The following is a 20,675-nucleotide window of genomic DNA, read 5'->3' as shown; positions in this document are numbered from 1 at the left end:
AAACCAGAGGAAGATATTATATCCCTCCGAGACCCGAGTGAATTAAATCACTATCGGCGGTCGTGACAACCCGACAACTTCATGACAGCAGCTACAAGTACACGAAGGATGATCCGTGTATTATAAAATCATTGCCGTCCTCTTATCTTAGCTTATCTTTTACCTCTTATCTCCGATATTTTAACTTAATGGGGGGTTTTTTTGGGTAAATTAATCCCTACTTGATCATACTACGGCAGCACATAAAAACATCAGAAGTAGCAGATCTACAAGCTCGAAACGCGTCGCGGAGCGATGCACTTTGAGCTTGTAGATCTGATATTTTTCTTTTCTTTTTTTTATATTTAAATCCTGAAAAGTAACCGTTTTGGACATTTCGGCGGGCCTTGATGCCGTCGCGATGGCTGAAAACAGCTGATCTACAAGATCACAACGCGTCGCGCTGTGTAGCTTGTAGATCTGCCATTCTCAGCCCGGTAGTCGACGACGAACATCTCTTGTCATAATAGTTTTAGTCGACAGAAACAACAACCACCGCTGCAACTCACGCATGGTGGGTTTGTGAAGAATGCATTGTGTAAATAGTTCTGGCAGCAACAGGACAGCACCGGTGTTGGCACTGCCTTACCGTACATACAGTAGGCAGAGAAAAGGCTTTTTTATCTCTCTCTCTCTCTCTCTCTTTTCTTTCTGTGCTTTATATTCACGCCATTGTTTCAGCAACATTTCACATGGCTGATTTGAGAAGCTAGACAACAATAACCCATTCTGTACGGGAACCCCCTTTTGGTGTTTTAAAGCATTACGTTATACTTTAGCTATTGGGAAAATAGCAGATCTACAAGCTCATAGCGCGGCACCGAGTGCCGCGCTATGAGCTTGTAGGTCTGCTATTTTTGAAAAAAATCGTGAAAATGTGACTTTTTTTTTTGAGAACCACTGATACAGAAACATAAGGTTTTTCAGAGAACTGAAATGGGATAAGTGTTGCAGCATTTCCCCCCCAAGAAGTTGTTGTTCTTGGCAAAGGGACGGATACTTGTGTGAAATAGAGTATTATGTGCCAATACAAATCTATTCCATCCCACTGCAGGCTGTGTGCTTTAAGGATGTTGTTTGTTTTTCTGTTGTTGTGGTTTTCTTAGGGTTTTTTTGTTGCCAGAGAACATTATTCTCTAACAGAGTTCCTGCTGGGTTTTCTTTAGGGCAATGGATATTTCCCACCCACACGCACACGCGCGCACGCACGCACGCACGCACGCACGTCTCAACACAGATACTCAATCCATTGTTCTTATTGTTGTTCATTTTTGGGGGGAAAAAAAAATATTGATTGTTGGTGAATGGTCCTAAATGTGATGGCCAGGCTTTTTCCACAGCATCCAAACAATTGTATCGATTCAATTGAAACAATACAGAAACCGATAGTCAAGCATTTTATAATGATCATCCATATACATATAGCAGTCTTTATAGAAATACATGGAAGACCTGGCACCCCCTGACTCATGGCGTTCTCTGTGGACACTAGTGGTGTCAAAAATAAATCATATAATAATCAATAATGCATCACGATTCGTCCGATCATAGCGTTGTCCCGTCTTATTATGTATTTGATTGTATTCAATGTTAAAGGACCACTTCACCACTTTTCAACCTATCTTCATATAATGGGTCCTCACTAATAATCATGATAAAATGGCACGATTCTTTTTTACTCAGTCTGTGTCTCATAGGAGGGCTGTGGGCAGTTCAGAAACCGTCTTCCAGTGACATCATCATTAGGCAGATTTTTTTTTAAACAAGATTATTTTACAAAAAGGTTTAGATTTGTATTATCGTGAAAACGATATGGCTTCCATTTTCGCATTGCAACTTTTCAGGACTAGAAAGCCTGCATTCTGATTCCCCATTGACGATGTCACTGGAAGACGGTTTCCGAACTGCCCACAGCCCTCCTATGAGACACAGACAGAGTAGAAAAAAAACTGCGCCATTTTTTCATGATTATTAGTGAGGACCTATTATATGAAGATAGGTTGAAAAGTGGTGAAGTGGTCCTTTAAGACATGTATAGAAAGGAGACAGGAGAGCGATTGATTACGCAGCCGTTTCTAAATAAAATATGTTGCTCAGGATTATCTGACTGCTTGTGTATTGACTGATGAAAAACGTGCCATGTTGTGCAGTAACATTAAACATATAGCAAAGTGTGTTGCATGGTAGAATCGAAACCTCATGAATCCTATAATCTAATTGACCCATTCACCCACACAGGAGGAAACCGCAACCTGTACATCGGGAGCAATTAGGGGGGGTTCAGCGTCTTTAAACGTCAAGGACACTTCGACACTCACTAACTACTGTACTACTACCCTCTCTGAGCCACTGTACGCCCTATATGTTGACTCCATAGTGTTGGAACGACCCCTCTGGGACGTCGTTTAAAACCCACCCAGCGCCCTGAATAATCAAATGCAAAAGTGATTCAACTCTTTCCTTCCTTTTCCATTGACTGCATGACTAATGTCTGGCCCAGAGCCATCATTAGACTACACTTCATGTGAATCAAGGTGAGAGATTACCTTTGTTTCGCTGGAGCTGTGGCTGCAGGCTTGTGTTACACAACAACCTATCCTTCCTGAAGGATTATGTGCACGAACAGAATCAACATCTTAACTGTAGACTCTGTGGTTAAAACACACACGAGGAAATCTATGTGAATAGCTACTGTATACCCCACTGTGCCAAAACGAGATTAACAGACTTGGTTCATTGGCATTCATCTTTTCTTTTTTTTTTCTTTTTTTTTATTCACATGGTAGAACGGTCTAAATGCGAAGCTGGTGTGCACGTGAGCGTGCACAGGCTTATTAATTGCGCTGATCAAAACAACTTAGGTAGAGTGGCCGGATGGTAACCGCAAGGTTGCCAGTTCGAACCCTGTGGGCTCCCCCAGAGTTAGTGTCAAAGTGTCCTTGAGCAAGACTCTGAACCCCTAATTGTGCCTGATGTGCTGGTTGGTGTCTTGCATTGGTTTCCGCCGCCATCGGTGTGTGAGTGTGTGGGTGAATGTAATGCACAATCTCTGTAAAGCGCCTTGGATAAAGGCGCTATATAAATGCACCATTTACCATTTAGTGTTACGGGAGGGAATCTTGTGGGAAAACTGTGCCAGGCAGCATTACATTGCGAGCATTGCCTATAGCTACGGGGAAGCTACTGTACTATACAGTAAATATAAGACTATATGTTAAATCTACAGTCAATACCTGTAGTCTAGAATGCATTTTGACGGTGCCTTGATGGCGTCTTGATGGTGTCATAATGGTTGCGTGCTGAAAATGGCAGATCTACAGGCTCTCACGACGCGGCGCGCAATCAAAATACAATTTTGTTTTAGTTCCACTGGATCTCGTCTGCACTAGTCTAGTCACCTAGTTATTTTTTTTTAGTTTGAATATTTCACTCCCTAACTCTCTCCCCGTTTCCTTTGTTGATTCTGACGGAACAATAATGCATATTAATGAAACAAATAAATGCAATGCAATGCAATGTAATTTTTTTTTTTTTTTAAAGGTTTAGCAATGGTGCAAATCTTTCATCCCAATACAAAACATAAAAATGAAACCGTCAGCTATCAATCCACAGTACTAACAATAACCCAACGACAGTGTGTCCCCGTTTACTGTAATTAATCCAATGTACATACAATAAAAGGCAGAAAAGCCTTCCAGCGGGCCACCATGAGGCTGACTTGCAAGATTTGGAGTGGAGTTTACTTCCAGGGAGTTCTGGCAGCATGCAAAGGTTGGTACCGATTCAGAGACTAACTGCTGAGGCCTGACTGACTGACGCACGCGCACACACACGCGCACGCGCACGCGCACACACACGCACACAAACTCTACCAAGCAGGGGCATTTTCACAATGCCACGTTTCTACATTTGCTGAAATTGGGCTGCATGTTCCAATTTCAAAAAGGTCAACACTTTTACGAGCTTCATGACCCAAAGCGAAAAGGATGCAAAATGTAAAAATGGATAACATGTACAAGTGTGAACTTGTACAGTAGCTACTGTAGGTCGTCGGTTTTCAAATAAATTAAGTGGTTAACACATTCCCTCCCTAATCAGATTCATTGGGCAACCAAGGACTATTAAATGACAAGTGTTTGCTGCATATAGCCCATTGCTCATGTTTTTTTTCCCTTCCAGGGAGCAACATGGAGTCCACCGTACTCTTCGCTTCCTAACATTTTTATTAATCTTGTGGGCAACCAGGAATACATCAAATACATGTAGTGGAGTAAAAGTGCAATATTTGGATCCAAGTGGAGTTGAAGAAAAAGTATTGGAAATTGGAAATACTCCAGCAAAGTAAAAAAAGTACCTCAAAATGTTACTTAATTGCAGTAATACTTGAGTAAAAATACTGAAATAATATCACTATACTACTACTCAAATATGTAGCGAATACCAGGAGTTCAGTCTAGTCCGCGCTGCGCTCCTTCCTGCATGTTCCGTGCGCCGTCGAGTCCTTGAATGAAATCTCCATTCGAACCGACACGAATGAAGATGTTTTATGTGGGCCGCGTGCAGCTATAGCTCTCCTATATACGCCAAGGTCATCCGACCCCGAATGGAGCCCGTTCTGCTCAGAATGGAACCTGTTCAGTATATGGAACATGTAGCAGCAGAAACTAAGCTACAGAATAAACAAGTACAGATGGACAGGCCAATGACCCGATGACGGCAAAATAAAGGACTGACCACTGGAATTGTTCCTTCCACAGGCTGTAGCGATGCAGTATGTATGCGTCGTCAAGGACAGCTTGATGAATATCCATACTTTTCCTGGGCTGTGTGTGCTCCAGTTCCTGTTGATTTAATTGGATATCATTGGTCATCTGACCAGTTTCATTGGCTTTCATTGGATCAAATTGACAGGAACTGGAGCACACACAGCCCAGGAAAAATGTGGATAGAAGTGGGATAAAAATGTGATTTCAATAGTTCAGCTGAGGTGAGCCATAACACTACATAGACCAGTGGGCTTTACGCATACTGTACACTTTCGAGTATTGCAATTGAGCCACGCGATGTTCTGTAATTTTAACTTCTACTCCGACTCATCTCAAAGATACAAATATTGTAGGTACTTTTTCTATTCGATTATTTGAAAACTTTGAATTACTTTGTAGATTTGGATTATTATTACAAAGCATACATTAACCACTTCAGCCCTGTATAAGCAATACAATAATGATTTTTTCTAATTTTTTTATTAAGCTTCTAGGAACATCTTTGAATGCAGATTGTGGCCTCTAGATGTGTCACACACTAAATGTCTTGGGGGAGTGTTGTCTGAATACCAAAACGAAAAGAAAGAAAAGTCATTTAAGTTTTGACATATTGCTTACTAGAATTTCGTGCGCGCTTCGCGCGCACTCATCCCAGAGCTACTTCGCCACGCACTATGGGAAGAAATAAATGCCGGGAGTTGACTCCACATGTAGTAACGGATGGGTTATTGGAAATGTACCATTGTTTTGTCCTGAATATTTCCACAGCCTAATTACTAAAGGATTGTGACTGTGGGACAGACATACAGTCTGACATACAATAGGCTACACGTGTGCACAGAGAATAAACAATGACCTATATGCCCAGATTTCTTAAATTAACATAGTTGGATTTTAACAGAAAGACAATGCCATAAATCAGTCAAAGTAAGTGACAGACTCAACAGTAGCACACAGCATGCAAGGCAGCGATGCATGCGTGCCAACATGTTTGTCCAGCTGAGATTTAGTGTCTCCATCTCTCTGTGGAAGAGGTTGCACATGACCTGTACGGCCACACTGAGGTGCTCCAACACAAACACAGACACAAAACAACACCACACTGTTTGTCCAGTTGACCCAAATCAACACCAATACCTAGCCTGTTTGTCCAAAACACACTATCTGCTCGCCACGTTTCTACTTCGCCACAACCTAATGTTAGTAACAAATGTAGGGGAGAGCCGCCAAGGTTGTAACGCTTCACGGTTGTAACATGGACGTTATCTCTTGATTGGTCAACGCCACCATGACGCCATCGCGTCAGTATGTGTAGAGCAACGTACTCTACGTGCCCAGGAAGTTTGAAGTGTTTACCTTCAAAATGCGTATAATTTTACACCTGGAGTATATGTGTGCTACAATTTTTGTCTTTGGTGTTGGTGAATAAAAATCCACATGGATGTGTTCATGCTTATGTTCTTCATTAGTTTGCATCGTGTTTAGACGGAATTCACGTTCATTCTGGTCTGTAAGCAACTGCAAAGAAAACTTGCAAAAGAGGGTCATTTGTAACATGTGTTACAAATGGTCCGCTTCCATTCAATGCCATTATATGTAATATTTACATATTTGACATATTGGCCAATATTATATGTTCTAAAATTGTATTGTATTGTGTAGTGTATTCTAAAAGTAGTTTAGGGTTGTATAACATTGTACAACTCAATCAATCAAACGTTTGTTTAATCAATGTATTGCCCCATTGAAAAAAAAGAAAAGCCCAAACTGGTACACCCGATACTATTTAATATTTCCCTTATGTTTGATACATTTTCTTATCACATCCATGGTATGAAAACAATGCTAAGGAGTTGCTTCAATGAAATATAATTGCTTTAAGCTGAAAACGGGTTATTAGTTATTATGTGTAGTGTAGTGTAGTCAACATGTTAAGGCTCGTACACAGTGGCCGGTATTTGCTGCGATTATGCTTTCGGGGAGCATTTTTGGCGCTGGCCGAGAAAAACCCCTGATCTGACGTTAAGTGCCCAAATGGTAGATCACGATCTACAAAGGCTTTGCAGGTAGACCACATGACATGGCACCAAAAATATATTTAATTTTAATATAAAAAACGATTTTTGCATCTGCCGCTTTAGATGACCTGAGATGACTTGATTGATTGACATCAAAAAGGGCCTGTCAGCTCAAACACACAATGCAATACTTGTTGTTGCTTACAATCATCAGTAGCAAAGTCAAATACCAACAAAAATAAAAGCCTACGATTTGCATTTTTCCCCCTCTATTTCCCATGCATGTGCGTTTATATGAAAGGCCCCTCAATTACATTTTGTCACTATTTGCAGCAATGGGATGATAGTTTTATTTGGTGGGTATGTTGAGCTGGTGGTTTTGAAAGTAGCTCTCAAGTCCATAAAACAAACTAACATAGGCTACTTCTCTATAAGCAGAATCATGAATAGGCCTATTTAATTTATACAAAAGGAGAAGAGAGAGAGAGAGAGCAATGTGTTTGTGTCTCAAACTTTGTCTAATATTGTTTTAGAGCAGTGGTTCTCAAACATTGTCATGGCAAGAGCAAAGGACCCCCAATATTTTTTCAATCTACAAAAATAATCCCAAAATCGCTGATAAATTAAATTACATTACTTACTAATCGCTTATTTGGCAACACTGGCCAGAAAGAAACAGTGTTGCTTTTTGTTGCAGCTCCGTGGCTGGGAGATGGGAACTTTCTGTTACAGTTAAATCAATATAAAAGTACCACACAACTGAAAAGTTTCGCGACTGTGACCGCAAGTTAGAGACGTGTGTGGCTATAATGACGCACAGCTGTTATGTAATCGCGCATCTATAAATTCTAAGCGTGTGAGCCGGGACTGTGTGTGTGTGTGTGTGTGTGTGTGTGTGTGTATGTGTATATATATACATTCCGTCGGTAATTCCCTGTAGGCTTCACGTGAATAATGTTGTGTGCGCGCGTGCGGAGAAATAGTTATTTAATGAATCGCATGTTGGTGTGTGTGTGTGTGTGTGTGTGTGGGGGGGGGCCTTACAGGCGTGCATGTGCGTGTGTGTGCGTGCAGGCGTATGTATACATGTGTACTGGGCAGTTGGCTGTGTGGCGAAAATAGGCAAAGTGATCGGTGTAAGGGTGATATTTTGGCACAATCCGATTAATGACAAAGAACAATGTTGATAAGGGAATCGTCGAGTCATTTATTTTGTAAATAAAGAGATTTAGATGGAATAAGCGAAATAGCGATCGTATAATCTCTCCTGTTCCTTCTTTCTCTCATCAATGTCCTGCGCGAGATCAGATTCTGTGCTGCGTGAGATGACATTGTCAAGCTAGTGTGGGGGCGGGCCTGGTAAGAGAGGGCAGTGTTGCCAGGTTTGCGAATTGTAAGCGAGTTGCAGTGTATGTAAGTAGCGTGGTTAAAGTCCTTGTTTCTCGGCGTGTTGTGGCAACAGCGTAGGCTGTTGCCTGGGGGGTGTGGGTACTTTGGGAAGAAAATGTTTGTATTAAACAAATGCATTGCCGGCGTGAGTGTGGAAGGGAGCCAGTGTTAGTGCCAATGAAAAGTCTATTTGGCTGGTGGTCTGCGTTGGGGTTGGCGTGGGCCGTGTAATGAAGAGATCGCTTACACACACTGCAAAGAGACTGCGAAGGGTAAGTGTGTGACGTCACTGCCCGTGTGAGTGTGTGTGAGAAGTGAGTGTGCGTGAGTCTAGTGTGTAAGATGGTGTTGTGGGCGTTGCAGTAGCGACGTAGCTGTTCGTGGCTTGGTTTTCTGCCTTGGTTTTCGTTCAGCTTGTTGGGTACGGGTTTACCAATATAGATATGATAGCAGCTTCAAGCTACTGTAATTGAAAAAAATCGGATCCACAGCGACTTTTGTGAGCTTGTATAGATCGGCTATTTTTGAAAGATTTTTGTACAAAAATGATATAGACCAATGAATTGCATGCAAACAAATCGACTGTGTGTGCGTGTGACGGCGTGTGTGTGCGTGCGTGCGCGTGTGTGTGATGTTGTGCGTGCGTGCGTGCGTGACGTTGTGCGTGCATGCGTGTGTGTGTGACGTTGTGCGTGCGTGCGTGCGTGCATGCATGCGTGCGTGCGTGCGTGCGTGCATTCCAACAACAACCCAGTTATTTTGAGGAGTGCTCGATTGGTTATTAACTAGCCCTTACCCGTTGTGAGATATTTGCCCCCCCCTCTTGTGGCCACGGGGGGGTAATGCGCCCGGGTGCGTTTTAATTCACTAATAAATTAATTATTAATCATTAATGTGTCAAATCGAAAAAAGGGCTCCGTTAAGACCTCCATATTCATATGGTCAATGCCTGTGTGAAAAGTGGGAGTGATTGGTGCAGGCAATGATGAGATAATGCGCTGTTTCTGACACAGACACACACACACACACACACACACACACACACACACACACACACACAGACAGACACACACACACACACACAGACACACACACAGACATTGACTGAATTATAGTATGATAAGTGTATGAGGCTCGCAAGGAACGTTTTTTATGCCCCAGTGAGCCACTAGGGGGCAGCAGCGCGTGCCTATAACAGAATGATGATCAGGTGCTCCTGCATTCCATAACAGCTGCCAAAGGAGACTCAAACGGACGTAATGCACGGGTACATGTATCAACCTTCTTTTTACAAATGTACCATTTAGTCTCTACTGGCTATACTGGCTGACCTTTAAAAGAACAAATATTTGACAAAGAAGTGGTTTCTAAGGCCAACAGGATGGTTTTCAGAGAGAGAGAGAGAGAGAGAGAGAGAGAGAGAGAGAGAGAGAGAGAGAGCAAAGAGCATCGGATGAACTGTCCGACAGATTGAATTAGTTCTTTGCAGTGGATGACATTTCACCACAGCCCTTTTAAACCACAGCCCTTTAAATTCCAGAATCTTTGAACATGTTGGGAAAAGTTTGCCCAAAGACAGTCTAATGACTCAGACCTGGCCCAAACAAGAACAAACATTACGAGCGAGGCCGGCCAGCCGGCCGGGGGGTGTAATTGGCTGAAGTGCAACAGTGTGCCTTTCTCTGGGGAAAAAAAAAAGTACCCACCCTCCAAATGTACCCTCTGACTCTCTAAAAATGAGTGCTCGCTCACTGAGCCAGAAAAGAAAAGTCTACTTACTGAACCAGCAGAAAAGTGCAGCTACACTATTGACTGCAGTAATAACCTTTTTATTGTTATTATAAGACCAAAAATCTAACACCATGATGCCATCAGCCTGAAAGTGAAACAACACCGCAAGGGCATATACTCTGGCGATGGAAAAAAAAATACCACAAACATAAATGCGAGAAGTTAACGAGTCCAATTGTTTTATATCTCATAAAAAAACAGGTTCTAGCTCCCAAGGTCCTCCCAACCTCCCTTCTTTTTAACTGAAAGGAAAAGAGCATCGTCGTAATGACGGTTATAGTTCCGTGCTTTTCTCAAATTTATTTATGTATTTATTTTAGCTGAAGAAACACTCAAGGATGACACTTGAAAATGCACGTCCCTGTCTGTCAGGCGGGGCTTGCAGAAAAGGGCATTCACAAAAAGTAGCTTTTTTTTCCCCCGGAGGACTTGCGGTTATAGATCCCATGCGTGCGTATGCGTCAGCCGTAGCCATTAACCCATTTCGACCGAGACCAGATTTGACAAAATGTCTTCTAAATCATGACAGTTTTCTGAAAAACCTTGTGTTTCTATATCAGCGTCTCAAATTATTCCATGTCAAGGACCCCCCCAGAATGTATTTGGCCGCGGACCCCCCCCATCAGAAAATATGTTGTTCCAGGGACCACCCCAGTAGCAAGGATTTGAGTTAAAAACTCGCTCTGTAATAATATATATTCAAAGATCTCAGGCACATTTTCACGATTTTTTTCAAAAATGGCAGACCTACAAGTTCATAGCGAGGCACTCGGTGCCGCGCTACGAGCTTGTAGATCTGCTATCTTTCAACAGCTAAAGTACAAAATAATGCTTAATAAAACACCAAAAGGGGTTCCCGCCCAAGATGGGTTAAGGACAGGGGGCCAAAAGGTGCGAGAACAGGGGCCCGTGAAATATTCAGCGCGGGACGTTCCTCCTCCACTCGGCATGTAAAGTGGGTTGAAATGTGTCTTATATAAAACCCCCCAAAGTTATTTGGTTCAGCTCCTGCACAACTCCATAAATATGGAGGCAAGGCAGTGACGCTCCTGGAATGCCAATCTCTACCAAGAAGTCAAGTCTTAAAACTGAATAAATCGGAGAGTATAAGGACCTTAAGACCGCCCATATAGCCATCCAATTGCCATAGTGTCTATATAGCGGCCCCATTTTGACTAAAGTACAAACTTAGCCTTGCATAGCCGCAGCCTTCATCTGCCTTTGCAATGCATTTTGCCCCATGATGCAGATTAAGTCTGGCCCCCTCTCAATTCACCCTTTTGTCTTCTGATTGGTCCCCGACTGACCAACCAGCAGGCTCTTTCTGCCTTGTTCCGCCATATTCTTTTTGTTGAAAAAACTAAAAACAAACATGATATGCCCGCAGGCAGTCACCATGTAATCTGAAGGTGGTCCCTTCAAGATTACAGTATCATTTCTACCTCCAAAATATACATTTTTCTTTGCTCCATCTTTGCCCTCATTTTAGTATTCCATATCCTACTATAAAAGTATCACGTCTCTGTCTGCGTGCATGTGCGTGCGTGCGTATGTGTGTGTGTGTGTGTGTGTGTGTGTGTGTGTGTGTGTGTGTGTGCGTGTGTGTGTAATCCACGTAACTCGAGAACCGTTCACCCCACCAACTTCAAATTCCACACACGCGTTCCACACCCCCACAGGGAGTGCAGTGCCCGGCCTCGAGTCAGTGGCATGCACCGTTTTCCAAAAAAAAACACCACAAAAGGCTCTGGTCAGGCTCTGCCAGTGGGGCCTAATTAGGCCAAGTCCTCTCACATCTGCCTCTGCCTCAGCCAATCGATTGCCATGGCAACCCCACACCTGCCCAATTGATTACAAGTCCACCTTCCACAGTCAGTTTGCACTCTTCAGACACAGGCAGATATACACAGATACACAGACAGACAGTTCAAATGGGTGCTATGACAACAGGTATTGCATACTACAGAGATCTCCATATACAGTATACGGGCACAAAAGGGACACAGACAGATAGCTAAAACGGGTGCCATGACAAGTTGACAACAGATATTATTAGGTTCCCAAGTCGCATCGTTCCCAAGTCGGCCGGTGGCCAACATGCACGTACAGGCCTATAGTCCTATGAATTCCAAATAGGTTTTTCATTTTTTTTCATTGTACCTGAACCACAGTGTTACAAGCGCGTACAGGACACAGTCACTGTGAAGTGAGTGGTGCAACTCCGTGTGGGGGGTCCCTGGGGGGGGGGTCCCCGGAAGTTCCAGGCCCACAGGTGACTATACAATGTTTCCTAAAACTAACTGGAAACTATTTCCAGAGACTAAAATTAAAATCAAAATGTGCTTGTCAAAAACACTGAGTAGTATAGCAGAAACACAGAACTTACACACAATGTCAGGCTGCCGACCCGGAGTATGTGTGTGGAACCAAGCAGGAGAACGAAACACAAGAATGACTGGTACAAAACACATTACTTAAATAATAGGATAAAAAAGAACACAGGAACGCCACACAGGGCAGGAAGTAAAACATACAAGAACAGCAGCGCAAAGCTGGCGTAAAACCAAACTATAAACCGACACAGAGTCCAGCAAACACACCACTTAAATCATAGAGTCAATAATTGGCACAATAGTCCACAGCTGTATTCCCAGGAGGAAACTGTCTCTCAGGTAGGGTGGAGGAGGAGGGGAATACAACAAGGTAGGTAGGAGAGAACATAAGGGTGGCGGACCAGGCATGGGACGTTCTGGGACAGAACGTGACACACAACCAAGCTTTCATTGTCAACAAGCTTCCATAGCTTCCACATTACATCAACATCATGCATGTGTTTGGTGACTGTTTGGTGACATTGAGGACGCAGATAACTAGAGACCATTATATTTCCCATGAGGTCAACGTCACTGAGACAGATGTTGATTACATATGGCTTATTTTGGCAGACGGGGGCCTTTGAGTCGAGGGAGAACAGCACAGACTGAAGCCCCATTTATTACTTGTACGGTACTTGTGTCACATTGTTGGAAACGTGAGATCCACAAGCTCACAATGCACCACGGATTTGATGTGCTGTGATCTTGTAGATCTTGCTATTTTTGCCATGCGCCACCTGTACAAATACAAATCACGACTGCTGCGGCTGTGTGCTCTCGTCTACAGTCACAGTATTGAGTTGATCGACGGCTCCGAATCGACGGTTTTAACCTACTACGTGTCATGAATTGTGTTACTTGTACAAATATGCAATTGATTAAAGCGGTCTGGTGTTCATTGACTGACCTGTTGACGTGGATTTAGTTTCAAATGTCAGGGCTAGAAGCATTAAAGTTTGACATTTTGCTTTGACAATAGAACAAATTGACACATGTCAAAAAATACCTATAGGTGGATCATTGACTAATATAAGCTCGTTTGGGTAAAAAGACAATGTTTGAGGACTTTTGGCTCCACTGGTGCTCGTCCGTCAGAGAAGGTTTTTTTTAGAGGTTCTTTACCTCCTCAGTTTGACCTTCCTTCTAAACTATTCCACGTTGTTAGATTGTATATGAAATAAAAGAAAACAAATCCTTGAATTTCTGACCTGACCAGGCATGCAATGCACGAACGCACGAACGCACACACTCACACGCACGCTCTTTGGTGTGTCTCTGCAGTGATGCACGGGGCCAATTAGAAAGTCGAGGTGCCAGCGACTCAGCGATGCAATATATGTGTTTGTTTTCCCTGCAATTATTTTATTTTGTTCTTCTTTTGACCTCACCCAACTTCTCTTCAGCACAAAGTTATGCTGCGGCATTTTATGAATGCACATCTAACTTGAATGAACTCGACAATGTTAAAGGACAACTTTGTTTTTTTTCGCCGAAGTAACCGCAGGAAATGTGAGGAGTGGGAGTGAACCTAGAACCTATAAGTTTCCTATAGAGCGTCGCAGTCCCTCCCCCTTTCAGAACGACGAGTGGAACCAGGAAATGATTCTCCATTCATTTTCTCCATAGGCTTTTCAAAAAGTATTTAAAGACGGTTACGCCGCGGACAAAGCCAACTCGGATCGTGACCAAATCATGACAATAATTACAATGTTTTTGCCTTTGATTTTCTTCTTTCAAATTATTTGATCGGCACAAAATATTGTGTTTGACGTCATGATTTGTCACGATCCCAGTTGGCTTTAACAGGCGTAACAGTCTTTATATAAATACTTTTTGAAAAGCCTATGGAGAAAATGAACGGAGAATAATTTCCTGGGCCACTCGTCGTTCTGAAAGGGGGCGGGGCTTGCGACGCTCTATAGGGGTGTCACCAAGCACCCTGCAGAAAAGGCTGCATGGCCAACGTTGACTCCGTCGAGCCTACTGGTCAAAGCTGGGACTGCCCCGTGCATATAGCACGAGGACGAGCGCTCGTTTTGCACTTCCACATTTGATCAAACTAGACCTGTGTAGGTTCCCGTCGCAGTCGGCCACCAGACTGCTTGGGAACCTAATGATATGCGTTGTCATATAGCACCCGTCAGCCGGTGTCCCACATGGAGATCTGTGTGTGTGCGTGTGTGCCTGTGTGTGGGTGAAGACTACAAACTGAAAAGTGTATTTGGCAATCAATTCGGCCCCACTGGCAGAGCCTGATTGGTTGAGCCTCAATTAGCTGAGGCAGAGGCTGGAAATTTGCACAGGTGAAAGGAGTTGGCCTCATTAGGCCCACTGCACGGCAGAGCCTGAGCAGAGCCTTTTTGTGGCGGTTCTGGAGAACCGTTGGTCCGACCGACTCGATAGCTGGCACTGCACTCCCTGTGGGCCAGTTACAGAAGAACTATTGAACCCGTGCAATCTGTTGTTGTCCCAATACAAATATATAGCAACATGATCAATTAGTGGATTTTCTGTCATGAAGGAGCTCTGGTTCAGTTTTTGAAAGGCACACCAAATGTCTTTTTGACTACTTGAGGGAAAGCCGCCACCACCAGTGTGTGTGTGTGTGTGTGTGTGTGTGTGTGTGTGTGTGTTTTTGCACACGATTTCTCCCGCCTGCTTCTGGGCGTTTCAGCCAGGCGAGCAGATTATCCACAGCTGCTGTAACGAGGGAATGGAGCTGTAAGCTGCGAGACAGCTTCATTTTCAGACGTGCTCTGAAAACGAATCTCCCAATTGAAGCGCTGCATAATGAACTGGCGGCGGCCTTCTCCATTCTGGATTTTAATTAAAACTTCCGAGTGTAAAACGATTCTATGCGAGACGCGCACACGCACACACACGCACACACACACACACACACACACACACGCACACACACACACCAAATAAGCACACCGACCACATATTTGCTTTGCCCTCTGTCCAGGGTTCAAAAGAAACAAACTGGACTAAATTGATTTTGGGGGGGATAAAAAAAAAATGCATGTTTGCAGGTTCAATTCTGGAGGCAATGCCGTCATTCTCCATCCGAGCATGGGGAGCCCGTGGAGTGCCAGCGGCTGACAAGACCAAAGGCTTCTACTACTAACTCACAAAGACAGTGGAAAATATGTTCTTTGTTCTCAAGGTCTATTATTGATAAAGGCCCAGCTCTCCTGCTCAACTCTGTCTTTTCTATAGCGCAGCACTGTGGGAGCTTTCATTAGCGTTCTGAAAGACATGGCGTTGTGTGTGGCACCAAGGTCAGGGGCAGACGGACAGGAATATGTGTTCACAGTGTTTCTGGGCAGGTGTCAAAGGTGGTGTGAGATTATAACCCACGACAGTGATGCGGTAAGGAACGAGACGAAGTCGAGTTACCCTTAAAACTAAGAAAATCGCATGTGAGTGAGTGAGTGAGTAAGTGAGTGGGTGGGTGGGTGAGTGAGTGAGTGAGTGAGTGAGTGAGTGAGTGAGTGAGTGAGTGGGTGAGTGAGTGAGTGAGTGAGTGAGTGAGTGAGTGAGTGAGTGAGTGAGTATTGGCTCCCGGTTACAGCCCACACGGCACATTCTACAAAACACTGATGTTGGCGTACAAACCCATATGGAAAATATGAAACTAAATTGAAAACGTAATTATGTTTTACATGAAACCTGTAATAAATATATATATCAGAGTCAACGCATATATAAGATCCATAGTGTTTTTTTGTAAAGTGAAACGTATATCATTGTCATTTATAAAAACTTTGGAGATATATACATACCTCCAAAGCCTGAACCACAACCATACAACCCCTCCCTCCCGCTCACTCCGACCAGCTACCACAGATCGTTAAAACAGCCAACAACAGGACAACAACACTCTTCTCCCCCCCCCCCTGGCTCCCAAACTGTGGAATCAATTCCCCATCGCAATCAGAAGTGCAGCCTCACACTCCCAATCTTCTGATCTGAAGACTCGCCTCCTCAGACTCCACCTCAGCTCGTAGAGTAGTAATGGTCTCGACGACCTTGCTTGCGGGCGTTTATGAAAAGGCTAAAATGTAAATGGCTGTTATCTAGCCGGTTCTCTTCGTGGCACACAACTTTCTGGAACACACTTAATGCTTGGCGAGACAATGCCTCGGGGCACTTTTTCATATCCACATTATTTTTCCATATCTAGAGTATTTCCCTCATATCTACAGTACCAAACACTGCTGCGTTGCTGTTTTCTCTCTCTCTCTCTGCCTGAGATTACAGCGCTCAGCCATGCACGGCTAAAAGTGCGTGGCTTACGATTTTGATGTCAACCGAAGAGACTAAACTAAAACTTCCATTTTCTCATCTACCATAAAGCAATGCTGTCTCTCTTTTTCACAGGCTTAAAACCTCCTTCTCTCTCTCCCCCTCCCTCTCTATAACCCCCCTTCTTGTCTGCTCCTTGCCACCCTCCCTCCCTCCGTCCCCCTCCGTCCCCCCTCTCTCTCTCCCTTCCTCCCTCCCCATCTCTCTCTCTTCAGCCACTTGACACCGACGATGATGGAGTGGGAGGAGGTGTGAGCGCAGAGAGATGGAAGTTGATGATGTGGACGTCGGTGGGTGGAAACGCGACAAAGAGGCAGAACAGACTGAGAGAGCCAGACACCAAGGATGGATGTCCTGGTCTCAGACCCAGAACAGAACAGACAGAGAGCCAGACACCAAGGATGGATGTCCTAGTCTCAGACCCAGAACAGAAGAGACTGAGAGAGCCAGACACCAAGGATGGATGTCCTAGTCTCAGACCCAGGTGGCTATAGAGCAGAACTGGATCACTGCAGTGACCACAGGACTGGGCCACATCAACCGGTCCATTAGTGACACTTTTTCTGGCCGTCAGTGTTGACTTTGACAGCAAATTTGTATTTTTTTTTCTGGATCTCTTCTGCACTAGTCCCTCCCTGACATTTAGTTCTACTGGATCTCTTCTCCACTAGTCCCTCCCTGACATTTAGTTCTACTGGATCTCTTCTCCACTAGTCCCTCCCTGACATTTAGTTCTACTGGATCTCTTCTCCACTAGTCCCTCCCTGACATTTAGTTCTACTGGATCTCTTCTCCACTAGTCCCTCCCTGACATTTAGTTCTACTGGATCTCTTCTCCACTAGTCCCTCCCTGACATTTAGTTCTACTGGATCTCTTCTCCACTAGTCCCTCCCTGACATTTAGTTCTACTGGATCTCTTCTCCACTAGTCCCTCCCTGACATTTAGTTCTACTGGATCTCTTCTCCACTAGTCCCTCCCTGACATTTAGTTCTACTGGATCTCTTCTCCACTAGTCCCTCCCTGACATTTAGTTCTACTGGATCTCTTCTCCACTAGTCCCTCCCTGACATTTAGTTCTACTGGATCTCTTCTCCACTAGTGTTTCCCTGACATTTAGTTCTACTGGATCTCTTCTCCACTAGTCCCTCCCTGACATGTAGTTCTACTGGATCTCTTCTCCACTAGTCCCTCCCAGACATTTAGTTCTACTGGATCTCTTCTCCACTAGTCCCTCCCTGACATTTAGTTCTACTGGATCTCTTCTCCACTAGTGTTTCCCTGACATTTAGTTCTACTGGATCTCTTCTCCACTAGTCCCTCCCTGACATGTAGTTCTACTGGATCTCTTCTCCACTAGTCCCTCCCAGACATTTAGTTCTACTGGATCTCTTCTCCACTAGTCCCTCCCCTGACATTTAGTTCTACTGGATCTCTTCTCCACTAGTCCCTCCCTAACATTTAGTTCTACTGGATCTCTTCTCCACTAGTCCCTCTCTACCATTTTTGACTATTTTCTTTTTCTTTTTTGAAGGGCGCTAGCCCATCCTATGCCCAGCTTTCCGGTTTTGTGTAAACACAAATAACATTGATGACAAAAATGAGGACGCAAAATGTGATGATGTATGATGATGTACGATGATAAGAGTGCCCCTCACTTCACATGGGTGTGGTTTTTGAGGGGTGCTAGCCCCTGCTATATTCAGCTACTGAATTAGTGCAGCGTTTCATCTTACACAGACATTAAATTCCCATCGACAATGAATGGAGAATTCACGTCATATGTGTGTCTGAGCAGAGATAAGAACGCCCCTCACTTCACTTCACGCGGGTGTTAATTTTACTTTGATGATGAAATGACTCGCCCAGAACACTAATAATCACAACGTTAATACAGATAATGAACTCAGACTTTATACACGAACCAGACCTAGACTTCCCTTTCAGTCTGTTTAGTAAAACCTGCAGCAACGCACGGCTGGATGGATGGATGTGTCTTCAGGCACACTTCTATATACAGTCACACAGCTCTCTATCTCTCCCTCTCCTCTCTCTCCCTCCCCCTAACCGTCCCCCTCCCTCCTCTCTCTCTCTCTCTCTCTCTCTCTCTCTCTCTCTCTCTCTCTCTCTCTCTCTCTCTCTCTCTCTCTCTCTCTCTCTCTCTCTCTCTCTCTCTCTCTCTCTCTCTCTCTCTCTCTCTCTCTCTCTCTCTCTCCTCCTCTCCCCATATCTCTCCCTCTCCCCCCCTCCCTCTCCCCCCTCCCTCCCTCTCCCTCTCTCCCTCATAAGTCATGTCATCAGGCTGCTCAGAGTATGGGATCATAAGTCATGTAGTTGTCATCATCAGGCTGCTCAGAGTATGGGATCATAAGTCATGTACTGTAGTTGTCATGCTGCTCAGAGTATGGGATCATAAGTCATGTTGTTGTCATCATCAGGCTGCTCAGAGTATGGGATCATAAGTCATGTTGTTGTCACATCATCCGGCTGCTCAGAGTATGGGATCATAAGTCATGTTGTTGTCACATCATCCGGCTCCTCAGAGTATGGGATCATAAGTCATGTAGTTGTCACATCATCCGGCTGCTCAGAGTATGGGATGGGAATGACACGGCACAGCGTTGCTGAGTCATAGTTCATATTATATATATTAAGCCACCTCCACCTGACATATCCATTTTTTGGCAAGTATAATGCATTAAACATGATATCCCTTCCTGTGGGATAATAATACAAAATAAATAAAATAAGATAACATAAAAAATATATATATATAGATGGCATGGCAGCAAAATGTACTGGCCGACGTTGCACCGAATGACAAGTCACAGAGAATTAAGTGGAATCCTGGAGTTGTAAATTATTCAGCAGGTCCAAAAAGATGCATGGTCTTCCGGGACCAGAACACGATCCAGGACAAATTATAGGCTCAGGGTTGAGCCTTTTTTAATTTCACTGCTTATCCCATTCTGACCTGAGATCAGATTCTATGAATGTCTTCTACATCCTGACAGTTTTCTGAAAAAGCTATGTTTCTATGTCAGTCGTTCTTCGATTTTTCGAAAATAGCAGACCTACAAGGTCGTAGCGCGCCACTCGGTGGCGCGCTATGAGCTTGTAGATCTGCTATTTTTCAATAGCTGAATTATAACATAATGTTTAAAACACCAAAAGGGGTTCCCGCACAAAATGGGTTATTATAGTAGCCCCTAACTATGGACCATATGCACCAAGGTCGTTTTTCAGCCCTTTTCCTGTTTTATGTCCCTTTTTTTGCCAGCTATTCTGCACAATCTACTCGCTGATTTGCACATGCACACATTGTGGAAAGGGATGTTGGCACGCTTGAGTGTTATTTTTTTTCGTTGTTGTTGCTGTAGGCACAAGTTGAAGTGGTCGTATTTTTGTCTTCAAATGTTTTAAAGTATCACCACCACTGGATTTTTACAGTAGCAGATGTGCACTGCGCAAATAGCATGGAATACGGTCGAGTATATTCTAGAAAACACCCTGTCAATTTACCAACAAACTCCAGTAAACTCCCGAAATGTACCATCACAGTAAATTACTGTATATTACTGTACGGTATATGCCCGCTAAACTTCTTCTGTATATGCCCGCTAACTTGCACAGACATTTAGAGGGGCAGGTGCTCAAGTGAAAAAAAGGGTGCCGTAATAGTGTGACATTGATAGATTATGGGGCATAAATAATATATTAGAAGCTTTTTACCAAGAATTGATCAATGTCACCATGGTCCACATAATGTACACTGTACAAATTTTTTTTTTTGGGGTTTTCTTTTCTCAAAAGGGCACATTGATGTCCAGAGGGCCAAAGGACAGGTGCTCTAGCACCACCTAGTGTCTATCTGTGCACGCCAACGGCGTATACGCTGCCAGTCGGCCATGCATGGCCCAAAGGGGTGAGTGTGTGACGCAGCCACCTATATAGCCTGCACACTATCACGTTTCTGGTTGCCCCTGA

General features: G+C 43.9%; 1 protein-coding gene across 1 annotated transcript in view; it reads right to left on the bottom strand.

Annotated features, from left to right (window-relative positions):
* Positions 1-20,675, bottom strand: part of astn1 (astrotactin 1) — a gene marked incomplete at both ends in the record, with an annotated part of 464,656 nt that overhangs the window by 320,641 nt on the left and 123,340 nt on the right.

This window comes from Protomyctophum bolini (genome assembly GCF_963924005.1).
Source record: "Protomyctophum bolini genome assembly, chromosome: 12".
Taxonomy (NCBI): domain Eukaryota; kingdom Metazoa; phylum Chordata; class Actinopteri; order Myctophiformes; family Myctophidae; genus Protomyctophum; species Protomyctophum bolini.
This window is presented reverse-complemented; position numbering and strand designations above follow the sequence as displayed.